This window comes from Orycteropus afer, unplaced genomic scaffold, assembly GCF_000298275.1.
Source record: "Orycteropus afer afer isolate SDZICR_OR568_19922 unplaced genomic scaffold, OryAfe1.0 scaffold00122, whole genome shotgun sequence".
NCBI lineage: Eukaryota > Metazoa > Chordata > Mammalia > Tubulidentata > Orycteropodidae > Orycteropus > Orycteropus afer.
The window spans coordinates 5,896,082-5,911,162 of NW_006921709.1; the positions used below are offsets into that span (position 1 = coordinate 5,896,082).

A 15,081-nucleotide genomic window follows, 5' to 3' on the forward strand; every position below is an offset into this window, starting at 1 on the left:
CTCCAAACTTTGAGTAAGCAGCTGAGCACTCAAGGGCCACCCAAGTGTTTTTAATGCTCCCCTGACTTTGAAAGAAAGAATACCTGCATTTCTCATGCACTGATTTTTTTGAGATGATAAGACTTCTGGGTAGAGTTATTGTTTAAGTAGCGGGTGGCATTATTTTTAGGAATTTAATAGCTCTTTCACTACAACCCTAAAATATCATAATGTTCATATTTGCATAATGAAGCGCAGTTTGTAAAGTGATTTTGCATATTTTATTTTATATGGTCTTCACAACAATCCTCTGAGGTAGATTGCCAAATTATCATTATCCTCAATTTATAGATGAAGCAACTGATGCATGGAGAAGTTAATGACTTACCAAGGTCAATAGCTAGCAAATGGCAGAGCCGAATCTCCAACTCAGATCTTATGACTCTTCTTAAATCAGAAGTCTTTTTCCCATTTGCCTTCTTCAGAAATGAGTGAGGAGTTATACAATGTGAAGTCATCTGAGGGCAGAGACCTTGTTGGGCTCCTCACAGATCCTAGCACAAAACGTCTGGTATACTAGGTAGTAAAACTGGCTCATTGATTGAAATCAAACCTGTCAGTGAGAGAGGGCAAAAGAATGGCCACCTTCTTATCTTCACAATACCAGACTTTAAAGATTCTGATGATAGCCTATTCTACTTTGCTCTTCCCACACTGCCCTGTACAGAACTGCACATAAATACTCTGGTGACACAGTGCCTAAGGTACTTGACTGCTAACCAGAAGGCTGGCGGGTCAAACCCTCCAGCCACTCCTTGGAAAGAAGGTTGGTCAATCTACTTCCGTAGTGATACTGCCTCAGAAACCCAAGGAGGGGTTGCTGTGAGTCAGGTCGGACAACAACAACATGGAACATTGCATTTCCCAGCAGTCTTGGGCATTCCTGGGTAGATGACAGCCCTCCTGAGAGATAAACATTATTGAATTTGTGGAACTCCTCACTCACAATATACCCTATCTTATCTTTAGTCCCATGATGACTTTGAGGTGTCCCTTGGAGAATTTGAACTTTGTGACTGTTCCAGAGACCAGCCAAGTAGACAATTTTAATAACCTCCTGCTGAATGTCATAAAGGCAGGATTGTTAGCACTGTTTTTACACAACTGTGATGACAGAGATAAGCCAGGTACTTGTCTCAAAGTTCAGGGCTCTGGGAAAATGCTCATCTTATTTCATCCTCTGGAATCATCCTCAGCAGAAGAAAATTTATTTTAGGCTCAAATAAGCACTTATTCCAATCTGAAACCACCATTGTTAAACTTCAAGAAATCTGTATAACCTCAAGCAGGTGACACTTGATGGTTTTCTCTTTTGTTTAACATGAATTTTAATTTTTCTTGAAGGTCAACAGGCGTGACACTCAGATACTTCAGTGGATACCCATTGACCTGAGCTATTCAACTAGTATCCAGCAAGTACAAAATCTGTTTCAGATGAGCCTCTGTTCCCATTCTGCTCTGTCAGCAGGGAAGAAAGGGGACAATTATTTGGTGATAATTACTCTGATGGCAGTAATCTCTGGCAGCTGCTAGAGAAGAGACATAATTGCCTCCTACCACCCCTAACCTTTTAGAATAGAGCTTTGAAAGCTTGATAAGAGGGGCTGAAGATGTGTGAACAGCCTTGAAATAACTTTCTGTCCACTTCCATCACCCAGGCTTTAATTAAGCACAATTCATACCTCTTCAGAAACTTGATATGTGTGTAAAAGAGCTTTATAAAAGGGATGGGCCATACAAATGTTATACATTGCTACACATCATTGGGTTCCTCGTTTCCAAGTCCAGAGTCTTTCAAGGCTGCTGCCACAGGAGCCTATTTTTGTTTCCTAAGGGAGAGGGTATAATTTGAAAAGACAGATTTACTTCTGGAAATTTTGGGAAAGGATTTGAAGTGGAAGATACGTAAGTAAATATAGATGATATAATAAAGATAAATATCATTGACTGGGGGACATTGGTGGTTTATTACTAGAGTTCTCATCTTCCATAGCAGAAGATAGGGGTTTGATTCTTGGTGAGTGCACCTTATGCACAGCTATGACATGTCTGTCAGTGAGGAACAGATTTCAGCAGAGCTTCCAGACCAGGGCAGAGTAGGAAGAAAGGTCTGGTGATCTACTTCTGAAAATCAGCCATTGAACACCCTATGATCACAATGGTCTGATCCCCAACCAATCATGGGGATGGCACAAGACGAGGCATTGTTTTGTTTCATTGTGCATGGAGCCACCATGAATTGCTGAGAACAACAACCATTGATTGACAGTCTGATACCTAAAAATCCTGCTTTCTATCTGGACGTACTCCCCCAAAAGTAAGAAACCACCTCAGGCCTTTCCAAAAAGGAGTTTTCAGCCTCTTTTTCAGTGTTCTGTGGCACTGAACTTTCTTTCTTACTAGGATACTTGGAAGCAGAAGGATTCCAATTCAGATGAATATTGTAATTTTTTTGTTGTTCTCTGAGAGGCAGGTAAAAATGGGAGTCAAGATGTGTAGGTGGCAGCAGGGTAGCTGGCTATTGGTGACACAGATTGAGCTGCCTTGCTTTCACATTATAAATAAATATACTTGTTTTCATGTGCACATATATTTTGGGTGCACTTAAAAAAATTGGAAAAAAAATCTGGTATGGTAGTTCTCCATTTAAACTACTCCATCACACACTGTTAAAAATTGCCACATGTACAAAAATTCACAGTGTTTTAAGAACACACTTGAATGTATTTATTAAAATCCAGGGACAGGCTTTTGTTGTTAACCCCTCTCTATTTTCTCCATCTAGGCTGAGCCTTTGTGAATCATATTGATCATGATTCCTTTAGTTGTACAATATCTCCTCCTACTTCTCTTCTTTTCCTTTATTCCACTCCTTCCTTTCACTAATGTTGTACAATCTATTATTATTATTGCAATTTCCAGGACATCCATGATAGGATATGGCTGCTGACTGAAGGTTAGTGAGTGTTGCCATGAAGAACAAGAACAAGAGAAGCTCGATATCTCACGGGCCTGGATACCTTGGCAGCTTCTTGTTGGTACCATGTGGATCATTCTGAGAGTTCCCCACTGAGTTGGGCATATTAATTTATCCAAGTAGGAGCTTGTTGGGGAGTCCCTGAACAAAGGTGCTGTTCTTCTGCCCTGGTGAACAATGCCACTGTGGTATAGTAAATTACTTTGTGTGGCTTTTCTACCCATAAGTCTTTGTAAACTCCAAGGTGGGATTTTCTATGAGCAACTGAGGAGCTCCTGATTGCTGAAGGTGTCCACCTGGAGTATTTCTGTTGGGAGTGGCACAAAAGAATGTTCTGGGAGGTGCCCACTCTCTTAGGTGCTTAGAGTTCTGATGCTATAATTGGCTAGTTTGACCACCCGGCCAGGCTCAAAAAGGAGGCCTCCTGGAGGCAGAACTCTCTCTGACTGCTGGTGGAGGAAGACGTGCTGCTGAAAGAGACACGGGCTCCTGAGACACGCGTTGCTGGGAAAGAGACGCAAGAGACACGCACCCCGGAAAGAGACTGTGAGAGACTCTTGGCTGAGGGATGGTGGGCTGGAGAGAGAGACTGAGCATTTTTTCCTGAGCGCAAATTGTAGCTTGGTGCTTCCCTAATAAACCTTGTAATCTGTGAGTTCTGTGTGGCCACTGCAGCAAATTATAGAACCCAGGAGAGAGGTGGTGGGTGCTCTGGGAGGAACAGTTGGTGAAAGGGCTGGAGGGAGGCAACATGTCTGGCCTGGCAGGAATAGGCCTTGGGTTACTGCTGGTAATCCTGTCTTCCCCTTGTGGGATTAGAGAAGGTCAGAACATGTGGCCTCCTTGCCGTTTTTGCAGCCACCAAAAAGCACTGGCCCTTTTAAGTTGTTTCGTGGAGATAACACTATGAATTTGTTTTCCCCTGATTCCTCCCAGAGAGTTACCTGGTGCAATAACTCCTTTGGTTTTCACTGCTCTAAAACAATACTTCTCTGACTGTGACTCATATATGGATCTCCTGCAGATCTTGTTCACATGCAGGTTCTAATTCCATAGATCTGGGCTGAGGCCTGGATCTCTGCATTGCTAATGAGTTCGACGTGATGCCAGCATTTCTGGTTCATGGACCACATTTTGAGTAGCTCTGTGACATGCAGCCATGGATGGTTCCCCTGTATGGGGAAACATGAGGGGTCTGGGACCCATACTAAATCCTGCAGTGCTCTATCCTGAGCCTTAGATATAAAAAGTGGGCCTCTTTTAAGTACTTATGAAAAGTGAGGCGTGTAGCTGATTTTTAAAACTATATGACTGACTAAAATAAACAAGCAAAACCCCAGCAGTTTGTAAAGAGTATTTTGCTTGTAAATGCGTTTAAATATCTTACCTGTTATTTATGAACACCCATTTTTTTTCACCAGGCTGTCGTTTGAACAGAACAAGGGGACGCTGCATGGTTTAAAATCAGGAAGGGTGTATGTCAGGGTTGTATCTTTTTTATCATACTTACTCAATGTGTATCCTAAACAAATAATCCTAGAAACTGGGCTATATGGAGAAGAACAAGGCATCAGGATTGGAGGAAGAACCATTAACAACTTGCAATATGCCGATGACACAACCTTCCTTGCTGAAAGTGAGGATGACTTGAGGCTCTTACTGTTGTTGTTGTTTTTGCTATGTGCCGTCGAGTCTGATCTGACTCATAGCAACCTTCCTTGGGTTTCCAAGGCAGTATCACTACAGAAGTAGATTGCTCAAGCTTCCTGCCTAGGAGTGACTGGTGGAAGCTCTTACTGGTGAAGATCAATGACTGCAGCCTTCAGTATGGATTACATCTCAACATAAAGAAAACAAAAATCCTCACAATTGGACCAATAAACAATATCATGATTAACGGAATAAAGATTGAAGTTGTCAGAGATTTCATTTTACTTGGGTCTAGTTAACATCCATGGAAGCAGCAGTCAGGCAATTAGACATTGTATTTCACTGGGAAAATCTGCTGCATAAGACCTCTTTAAAGTGCTAAGAAGCAAAGATGTCACTTTGAAGACTAAATTGCATCTGACCAAAGCCATGGTATTTTCAATCGGCTCATATGCATGTGAAAGTTGGACAATGAAGAAGGAAGACTGAAGAAGAGCTGAAGCCTTTGAATTGTGGCTTGGCAAAGAATCCTGAAAATACCATGGTCTGCCAGAAGAACAAACAAATCTGTCCTGGAAGAAGTGCAGCTGGAAGGCTCCTTGGAAGCGAGAATGGCCAGACCTCATCTCACCTACTTTGTTCATGTTGTGAGAAGGGAACATTCCCTGGAGAAGGATATCATGCTTGGTAGAGAAGAGGGTCAGTGAAGAAGGGGAAGACCCTCAGTGAGATGGATTGACACAGTGGCTGCAATGATAGGCTCAAGCATAGCCAGGATTGTGAGGATGGTGCAGGACAGGGCGGTGCTTTGTTCTGTTGTACAAAGGGTCATTGAGTCAGAGCCTACCTGATGGCACCTAACAGCAACAATCATCTTTACCTTGTTAGTATTGCTAATGTGCGGCTCTCAGTCCACAGAATGCATTATGATATCTGAAAAACAGTCACATCTAGAATGATAGTAATGTTCCTTTGTATCTGACAATGAACTCACAAGTGGATGTGAAACAATCAATCAGTAACCTGTGGTCTAATTGATGGCCTTGGTCCACATGTCACTTAGAATCTGTTTATCCAGCATGTGAAGAGCTGATCTTGTTTATACCTCATCTCTTCTTTCTAAGGGATAGGTGACTTACAATAATAATCATTGTTTTTCCCTTAAAATTCTGAATCTCTATCCATATATGTTATTGAATATACCACGAACTATCAGAAAAATGAACAAATCTGTCTTGGAAGAAGTATAGCCAAAATGCTCCTTAAATGTGAGAATGGCCAGATTTTGTCTCTCATGCTTTGGTCATGTTATCAGAAGGGACCAGTCCCTGGAGAAGGATATTACACTTGGCAAAGCCGAGGGTCAGTAAAAAAGGAGAAGACCCTCAGTGAGATGGATTGCATCGTGGCTGCAACAATGAGCTCAAACAAAGCAAAAATTGTGAGGTGCAGGACCAGGCAGTGTTTCATTCTGTTGTTCATGGACTCACTACGAATTAAAACCAACTCAGTGGCAACTAAAAACCATAACATCCATATCTGAGAACTGGTTGGTAGAATTAATTTGTATCAGCTCCAAGTTTAAATAGGATAAAGCAGATGTATTTAATCACCATATTCCCATGGCTGAAGAAGAATACCTGATGAATTTTCCTTTTTTTCTCCCCTTCTCAGAAGCAGAGGGTATGGACCCCAGATTGCAGATCCACTGAGGAAGGACTCCCTCAATCATTTCTCTTCCCACGTCCTCCCAACGTGCCTTCCTTTGCCTCTTTCCTTAAGCCTGCCATAGGTTAGGAAAAGTCTTGCAGGGCTGCAGTGGGGATTTAATAAATCTCCAGCAGTCTCTGGAGCTTGTGGTCAGTGGTAATTGGGAGGGGAAAGGCAAAGCCACCACAGTGGTTGGGGAGTGAGGGAGAATGCTGGCTCTCATGTCCAACTCTCGGCAGGGCTCAGAGGGTGGTCACCTCAGGCTGGAGGCCTGGGAGGAGAAGTCCTGAGGTGAGTAGAGGGGAAATAGGCTTGGGGGTGAGGGGATGTACAGAGTCCAATGTGGTTGAAGCTCTTGAAAAAAGTCAGGCACTGTGCTGGTGCTCCTCCCATGTTACCTAATGGAATCTTCACTACAAATTTATCCTCATAGACTCATTCTACAGGGAAGAATCCATGGCTAAGAGAGGTTAAGCAAAATTATTGGGACCATTGACTTGGTAAGTAGCAATGCCAGTATTTGAACATGGGTCTGTCTTGACTCCAAATCCCTTGAGCTCTTACCCTGCGAAGCAGAGCATTAAGAAAATCAGTAAGATCTATGATAACCTAAGACAGGTGAACAGAGTGGCAGGTAGGCTGAAGTCCAGATACCAAAATAGGTTTTGCTTACATTGCTTTAAAATCCACCCCATTTAGTTAACACAGCTGGTGGTTGAAGGAGTCTTATTTTTTCAGAAAGCTAATTGAGTGCCTTTTTTGAGTTCCTTTTTCACTCTATGCAGAATTGGATTTCTAAATACTGCCTGCTCAGCTGCTAGTTACTGCGAGAGTACCTCTCAGATGTACAAGAAGCCATGGTGGTTTTGACAACACATCCCTTGATGCTGGGAACCAGAAGTTCCCAACTGGATGTTTTAGAAAAAAATCATAGAAGTCAGTTCAGCTTCTTTCGGCCAAATCACAAAATGCTAAAGTTTCCTTAAAGTGCCAGAATCTCAAAGGGTGCAAGCCTACCATGTACAAGAATACTGAGCCCTATGCAATCCTACAGGAAGAACCAAATCTCTTGAGGGTGTAGACACATTTATTTACTTAGGGGAATTTGGCCATGAGTTGAATTCCTCAGAATATTCATTATACAGAATTGGAGTTTGTATGTGTAGGAGTTATCTCTGCCAGTCTGTGTCAGACTATGTTGCACATAGGAATCATCTGAAGATCTTGCTGAGATGCAGATTCCGGTTTTGTGAGTCTGAAGAGGAACCTGAGATTCTGCATTTCTAATAAGCTACCAGGTGATGCTGATGCTGCTGGTCCACGGACCACACTCTGAGTACTGGGGATCTCCTCATCTTCCTTGTTCTTCTTCTCCAAGTCTAGTCAAGATCTCTAACTTATTTAGAGGAGGCAGGGCAAATAGCAAGAAAGGAACACGAGAATCTTCCCAGTAGAAGAATCTCAAGTAATCTCTACCGAAGCATACTACAAATGTGAAAAGACCTTATCAAAACACAAAAGTGTGGGGATGTTTGTGGTCAAGTAAGCTCTGAACAAGTTGGGTTGAAAAGTTTAACATATTTCTTTATTTCATGACTTCTTAGAGTCTACAACTGGCTGATGTTTCTTGTGACTCTCAGAATAGGACTTTTCTCAAATTCATTTGGCCAAAGAGTACTTTTTTTTTTTTTTAGTAATATGTTAAGGGCATAATATTAACAAACACAAAAAAAATCAAACTCAATGCCATCAAGTTGATTCTGACTCTTAGTAACCTCCATTGGGTTTCCAAGGCTGTACATCTTTGCAGAAGTAGATGGCCCCATCTTCCTTCCACAGAGAGAGTAGCTGGAGGGTTTGAACCACTAACCTTCTGGTTAACAGTCAAATACCTTAGACATTGTGCCAAGAGACTAGCTATTGTAGACAATGACATGGGTTGTCTCATAAGAGAAAGGAGTCTTTCCTTTATATAAAGTGTTATATAAACATGAAATTATTCCGATTCTGCATAGGATAAGAGTAATTCTAAAATAAATAAAACTTGAGAAATAAAAAAGAATTGGGCTGTCGGACAGATTGACTGGGTTACACACATGTGGAAAACATGGACATAGGGCTTTGGAAAGAGAGAACTGATATGAAAGAATGAGGATGGAATTAAGAAACTGGAAATATATGAGATTTTCATAGGGATATAGAGCAGAAAAAAGTCACTTAGGAAATCCTTGAAAGTTGGGAGCAGTTAGTTAAGGGTTTAGCTGACACAGCTAGCAATGGAAAGATGTGGAGAAACTCAGTAAAGCAGTTGGGTGAATTTCACGGGATAACGAACAATTGTCATTCCTTTTGGAGGCCAGTGTCTGACTCTGTTGCTATTTTTAGGGAATTCCCCACCTGATGAAGCAGAGCTTCACGTCATAGAGAAGCTGAACATGGCAGACACATGTTTTCCTAGTGTGCTTTGCAGTTTAAGTTATGGGTACATGACCTGAGCTCCAGCAATCAGAAGTGCTTTTCCTAGATTTTGAATCAGAGAAAAAACAGGCACTGGATGGACCTATTTTGATGAGGGTAGGATAGCAGTGACACTGTGTTTAGTTTCTAGAGCCAACAGGGGCTGTGGTTCCATTGCCAGCATCCAGGTCCAGTGCTGACTAAGCCCATACTACCAGTTGTAGCATCTGTGCCCAACAACGATGGCAGCAGTCGTTTCACTGGACCAGCTCAATGGCCTGATGTGGGGCACTGTTCTTGGGGATAGAACTTCTGAGCTGGTTCTGAGCCATTCTAGAAACTCTGAGACCTGTTTCCTTTTTTAATAACTTCCTTTTCTGCTTGAGCAAGAGTTGGTTTCTGTTGTTTACAACTTAGAATACCGAGATACACAGAGGATAAATGGAACCTCTCAACTCAGCTTGTGGTAGCTACAGAGAGGAACCACAATCTTGAACTCGAGGGTGTATTTTGGAGATTATGAAGAACTCACATATAGGTATCATGAAGTAGAGTTAACAGAGCCAGGTGAGTTGTCCATTTCACAGTTACTTTTACAGAAATCAGTTGGTGTCATAAATTATGAAAAACTACTTGCCTTCTTACAGTGGGACTGTCCCGTGTGGGTTAATGACACTAATCCTATCAAAATGGGCTGTTCCATAGCCCCAGTGATTCTTATAAGATTGAACTTGTTAATAAGGGCAGTGGCAAGGACCATGTATGTTTGGTGAAAAACTTTGGAGTCATCAGTGATGGTCACATCTTGGGAAACTGGCTACTGTCTTTGGAAAAAAGTGGCTTCTTTAGCAGTACTGACTAGTAGTCTCTGGGGAACTCTCTGTCAGACAGATATTCTGCTCCATGCCTGGACTGGGGGTTCCCACCCTCTCCCCAGGGTGCTGGGATTAGAAACCCAGGCATACTAGAAAGAGCTCAGCTGATCATAGTTTTGAGAACAGTTTTAGATGAGTAAGAAGGGTGGGTAAGTTCTTGGTTTCAGAAAAGATACTTTTAGGAAGGAGGGGGAAAAGAGACCAAGATGCAAAATCTAGCTTCCATTGGTCAGGGTCAGCTAGGGCTTGCTGTGTTAAGGGGGTTTCAGCAGCCGCTGTTGTCTCTGTCTCTCTGGCAACCAGAGAAATACACTACGCCCTTTGCAGGTGCAAATGTGTTAAAGGCTATTTCCTCCAAACAGCCCTGGCTGGCCAGCCACAGTGGCTTCAGACCTCCTCCCAGGATGGCTAGCTAAGACTTTTGATGTTTAGAGACTGAAATGTGGAAACTGAATTCAGGTGACTTTGATGACAGGGGGTACAGGCAGTACCAAGGTGGCATCCAAAGCTGGGCCTGGGACTTGACAGGGTCACTGGCATCTGCTGCTTTCACAGCCCAGCTCTCCTGCTGTGACAGCTGTGGCCATAGTAGTTCTGTCCTGGATCCTGTTGAGGAAGCTCAGGGCTGGGGTGGGCCAAGGAGTTGCAGCTCCACCCTGGAGCTGTGGTGAGAAGCAGCATAGCCCAGGCTCCCTCACTTTTTTGTCTGCCCTTGATGAGCTAGTAGACCTCCACCTAGCCATTCTATTATGGTCACACCCAGGGAGGGGCTCAGGGGCACTGCCTGGGGTCAGGAAGACACAGGTTCAGATGTCTGTCTCTGATTGATGGAGCCTCCCTGTGATTCTGGTTTCCTCATTCATGAAGTGGAAATAGTGGTAACTGCTTCAAAGATTTATGAGGAAAAATTTCCTGTGAAGTACCTAAAGCAGCACCTGGCACATGTTGTTGTTGTTAGGGGCCGTTGAGTCATTTCCAACTCACAGTGACCCTATGCACAGCAGAACGAAACACTGCCCAAATCCGCACCAGCTCCATGATCTTTGCTATATTTGAGCCCATCATTGCAGCCACCATGCCAATGCATCCCCTCTTTTGTGAACCCTTCACCTTACCAAGCATGACATCCTTCTCCAGGGAATGTTCCTTTCTGAAAATATGACCAAAGTAGGAGGGACAAAGGCTGGCCATTCTGAATTCCAAAGAGCATTCCCACAGCACTTCCTCCAGGACATATCTGTTAGTTCTTTTAGCAGTCTGTGGTACCTTCAGTATTCTTCGCCAGCACCACATATCAAAAGCATCAACTTTTCTTCGGTCTTCCTTATTCATTGTCCAGCTCTCACATGCATACAAGGCAGTTGAAAATATGGCTTGTGTCAGGTGCACCTTAGTCCTCAAGGAGACATCCTTGCTCCTCAGCACTTGAAAGAGGTCCCTTACAGCCAACTTGTCCAGTGCTATATGTCATCTATTGTCCTGACTGCTTCTTCCATTGGCATCAATTGTAGAACGAAGCAATGTGAAGTCTTTGAAAGCTTCAATCTTTTTTCCATTTATCATGATGCTGCTCATAGGTCCAACTGTAAGGATTTTTGTTTTCTTTATATTAAGGTGTAATCCATACTACAGACTGTATTCTTCAACCTTCATCACTAAGTGCTTCAAGTCATCCTCACTTTCAGCAGCAAAGTTGTGTCATCAGCATATCGCAGGTTGTTAATGATTCTTTCTCCAATCTTGATGCTATGTTTTTCTTCATATAGTCCAGCTTCTCAGATTATTTGCTCAGCACATAGATTGAATTCTGATGCACTCCCTTCTTGATTTAACAGTGTTCCCTCGTTCTGTTCAAATGACAGCCTCCTTGTCAATGTACAGGTTTCTCATGAGTACAGTTAAGTGTCCTGGATTCCCATTCTTCTCAATGTTATCCATAATTTGTTTTGATCCACACAATCAGATGCCTTTGCATAGTAAATAAAATACAAGTAAACATCTTTCTGGTATTCTTTGCCTTGAACCAAGATCCATCTGACAGCAGCTATGATATCCCTTGTTCCACAACCTCTTCTGAATCCAGCTTGCACCTCTGGAAGTTCTCTGTCAATATAGTGCTGCCACAGTTTTTGAATTATCTTCAGTAAGATCTTACTTGTGTGTGATATTAGTGATATTGTTCGATAATTTCCACATTCTGTGGGACCACCTTTCTTTGGAAGGGGTACAAATATGGATTTCTTCCAGTCAGTTAGCCAGGTAACTGTCTTCCAAATCTCTTGGCATAACCGAGTGAGTGCCTCCAGTGGGGCATCCATTTGTTGAAATATCTCAATGGGTATTCCATAAGTTCCTAGAACCTTGCTCTTTGCCAATTCCTTCATCGCAGCTTCAATTTCCTCCTTTAATACCATTGGTTCTAGATCATATGCCACCTCCTGAAATGGATGAAGATCCATTTTGGTGCAGTGACTCTGTGTATTCCTTCCATCTTCTTTTGTTGTTTCCTGCATCACACAATATTTTACCCATAGAATCTTTCAATATTGCAAGTCGAAGCTTTAATTTTTTCCTCAGTTCTTTCAGCTTGAGAAATGTTGAGCATGTTCTTCCCTTTTGGTTTTCTAACTCCAAGTATTTGCACATTTCATTATACTAATTGGCATTGTCTGTTCAAGCTGCTCTTTGAAATCTTCTGTTCAGCTCTTTTATCTTGTCATTTCTTCCAATTGCTTTAGCTACTCTCTGCTCAACAGCAACTTTCAGAGTCTCTTTTGTCATCCATTTTGGTCTTCTCTTCCTTTCTCGTGTTTTTAACGACCTCCTGCTTTCTTCATGGATGATTTTCTTGATGTCATCCCACAATTCTTCTGGTTTTCAGTCATCAATGCATCAAATCTATTCTTTAGATGGTCTCTAAATTCAGGAGGGATATATTCTAGATCATATTTTGGCTCTTGTGGACTTGTTTTCATTGTCTTTAACTTCAAGTTGAACTTGCATATGAGCAGTTGATGGTCTGTTCCACAGTCAGCTCCTGGCCTGGTTTTGGCTGAAGATATTGAGTTTTTCCATCCCCCCTTTCCACTGATGTAGTAAGTCTGATTCCTGTGTGTTCCATCTGGCAAAGTCCATGTGTCCAGAGCTGCTTGTGTTGTTGAGAAAAAGTATTTGCAATGAATAAGTTGTTGGTCTTGCAAAATTCTACCATGGTATTTCCAGAATCATTTCTGTCACCAAGGCCAAATTTTCCAACTACTGGTGATTCATCTTTGTTTCCAACTTTTGCATTCCACTCACCAGTGATCATTAACACATCCTGATTGCATGTTTGGTCAATTTCAGACTGCAGAAGTTGATAAAAATCTTCAATTTCAGCATCTTTGGCTTGGAGGTTGGCACATAAATTTGAATAATAGTCATATTAACTGGTCTTCCTTGTTGGTGTATGGGTATTATCCTATCACTGACAGCATTGTACTTCAGGACAGATCTTGAAATATCCTTTGTGATGATGAATGCCAAGCCATTCCTCTTCAAATTTTCATTCCTGGTATAGTAGATCATATGGTCTGATTCAAAATGGCCAAAAGCAGTCCACTAATACCTAGGATAACAATCTTTATGTGTTCCATTTCATTTTTTAAAAATATTTATTGTCTATTTAATTGTAGAATAATATGTGATACAGTTGCAAATTGTTTAAATGTACTATTTCTTCTTTTTTTTTTTTAAATTGTGATTTGGGTGAAAATTTACAGAGCAAATTCACTTTCCATACAGCAGTTCACATACACTTTGTCTCACGACATTGATCACAATTTACCACAATGCAACAGCTCCCCTCCCACTTCCTCCCAATAGTTACCTCTTCCCTGTGTCCATCCGTCCATGCACTCCTGCCCCCTGAGTTGTCCCCCTGTGTATAAGCAGCCTTTCTTTCTCCCATGATTGTTCTCTCCAAGAATCGTATCTACCTCAGGTAAATGTTCAACTCATATGCCTATCTTTAGTTTGGCTTGAAGTCACAGGTGTGGGTTCCATTTCAGACCTGAAGGGCAGCTAGGGGCCATAGTCTTAGTGGTTCCACCAGGCTCTATCAGGCCAGCAAACCTGGTTCCCTTTTTTTTTTCCTCCCAAATGATTTTGAGTTTTGTTCCACATTGTTCTCCATCTCTATTCAGGATCTCCTACATAGATCCCCTTCCAAGTGGGTCACAGTGGTAGCCGGGCGCCATCTAGTTCTTCTGGTCTCATAGTCATATAGGCTGCAGAGTGGATGGTGTACCAGTCACTAGGACTAATTGTTTCCATTAATTTTTGGTTTTCTTCATTCTTCTTTGCTCTGGACGAGGAGAGACCCATCATTGCATATAGATGGCAGCTTGTAAGAGCTGCACTTGAATTCACATTCTTAGCTAACAATTGCCTGACCACACATGCATACTCCACACACATTACATGACAGCCACTTATTCTTCATCCTCATCCTCTTCCTCATCATCTTCATCTTATTCTTCTTCCTCCTCCTCCTCCTCCTCATCTTCTGGTTTATTCTTCTTCTTTGAGCCTGTTGGCCTGCCAGGACCCTTCTTTCCTGCTTCACTTTTGCCCTTTGCATGATATGCAGCAATATCCTTTTCATATTTCTCCTTTAGCTTGGCTGCTTTCTGTTCATATGGTTGTTTATCTTTGGCTGATTGTTCAGATCACATTTCACCCAATTTTTTTGCAGTATCTCCAGTGGATAGGCCTGGATGTTCATTTTTGATCTTTGGGCGATGTTCAGAGCAAGACAGGAAGAAAGCAGATGGTGACCTCTTAGGGGCATTGGGATCTTTTTTCTTTCCTTTCTCATCACCTTTGGGAGGAACATAATTTTTCATCTCCCTGTCATAACGAGCTTTGTCACTCTTTGCCATATCTTCAAATTTCGACATTTCCTATGCAGACATGGTTTTCCATCTCCCTGTACACTTCTTGGAAAACTCAACAAAGTTGACGGAAGAGTCTAGGTGTTTCTTCTTGTGCTCTTCACGGAAGGTCTGCACGAAGAAGGCATACAAGTACATTTTGCCCTGCGGCTTGTTGGGTTCTCCTTTGCCCCTCTCAACAGACAGCATCTGGCTGGTGCAAGTCAAAGAGATTTGCCTCAGAGTCGCTTCCTTCCAAGGGCTCTGGCGTGAACTGATTTATTGCTAACACAATCCTCAGCCTCTTGTCTCCATTTCATTTTTGACAACTTCCAATTTTCCTAGATTTATACTTCGTACATTCCATGTTCTGATTATTAACAGATGTTTGCAGCTGTTTCTCCTCAATTGGAGTCATGCCATGTTAGCAAATGGAGGTCTTGAAAGCTTTACCTTATCC

General features: G+C 42.2%; 1 pseudogene; it reads right to left on the reverse strand.

The window, feature by feature from the left end:
• Positions 1-14,180: 14,180 nt before the first annotated feature.
• LOC103199813 lies at positions 14,181-14,831 on the reverse strand (annotated as a pseudogene).
• Between the last annotated feature and the right edge of the window lie 250 nt (positions 14,832-15,081).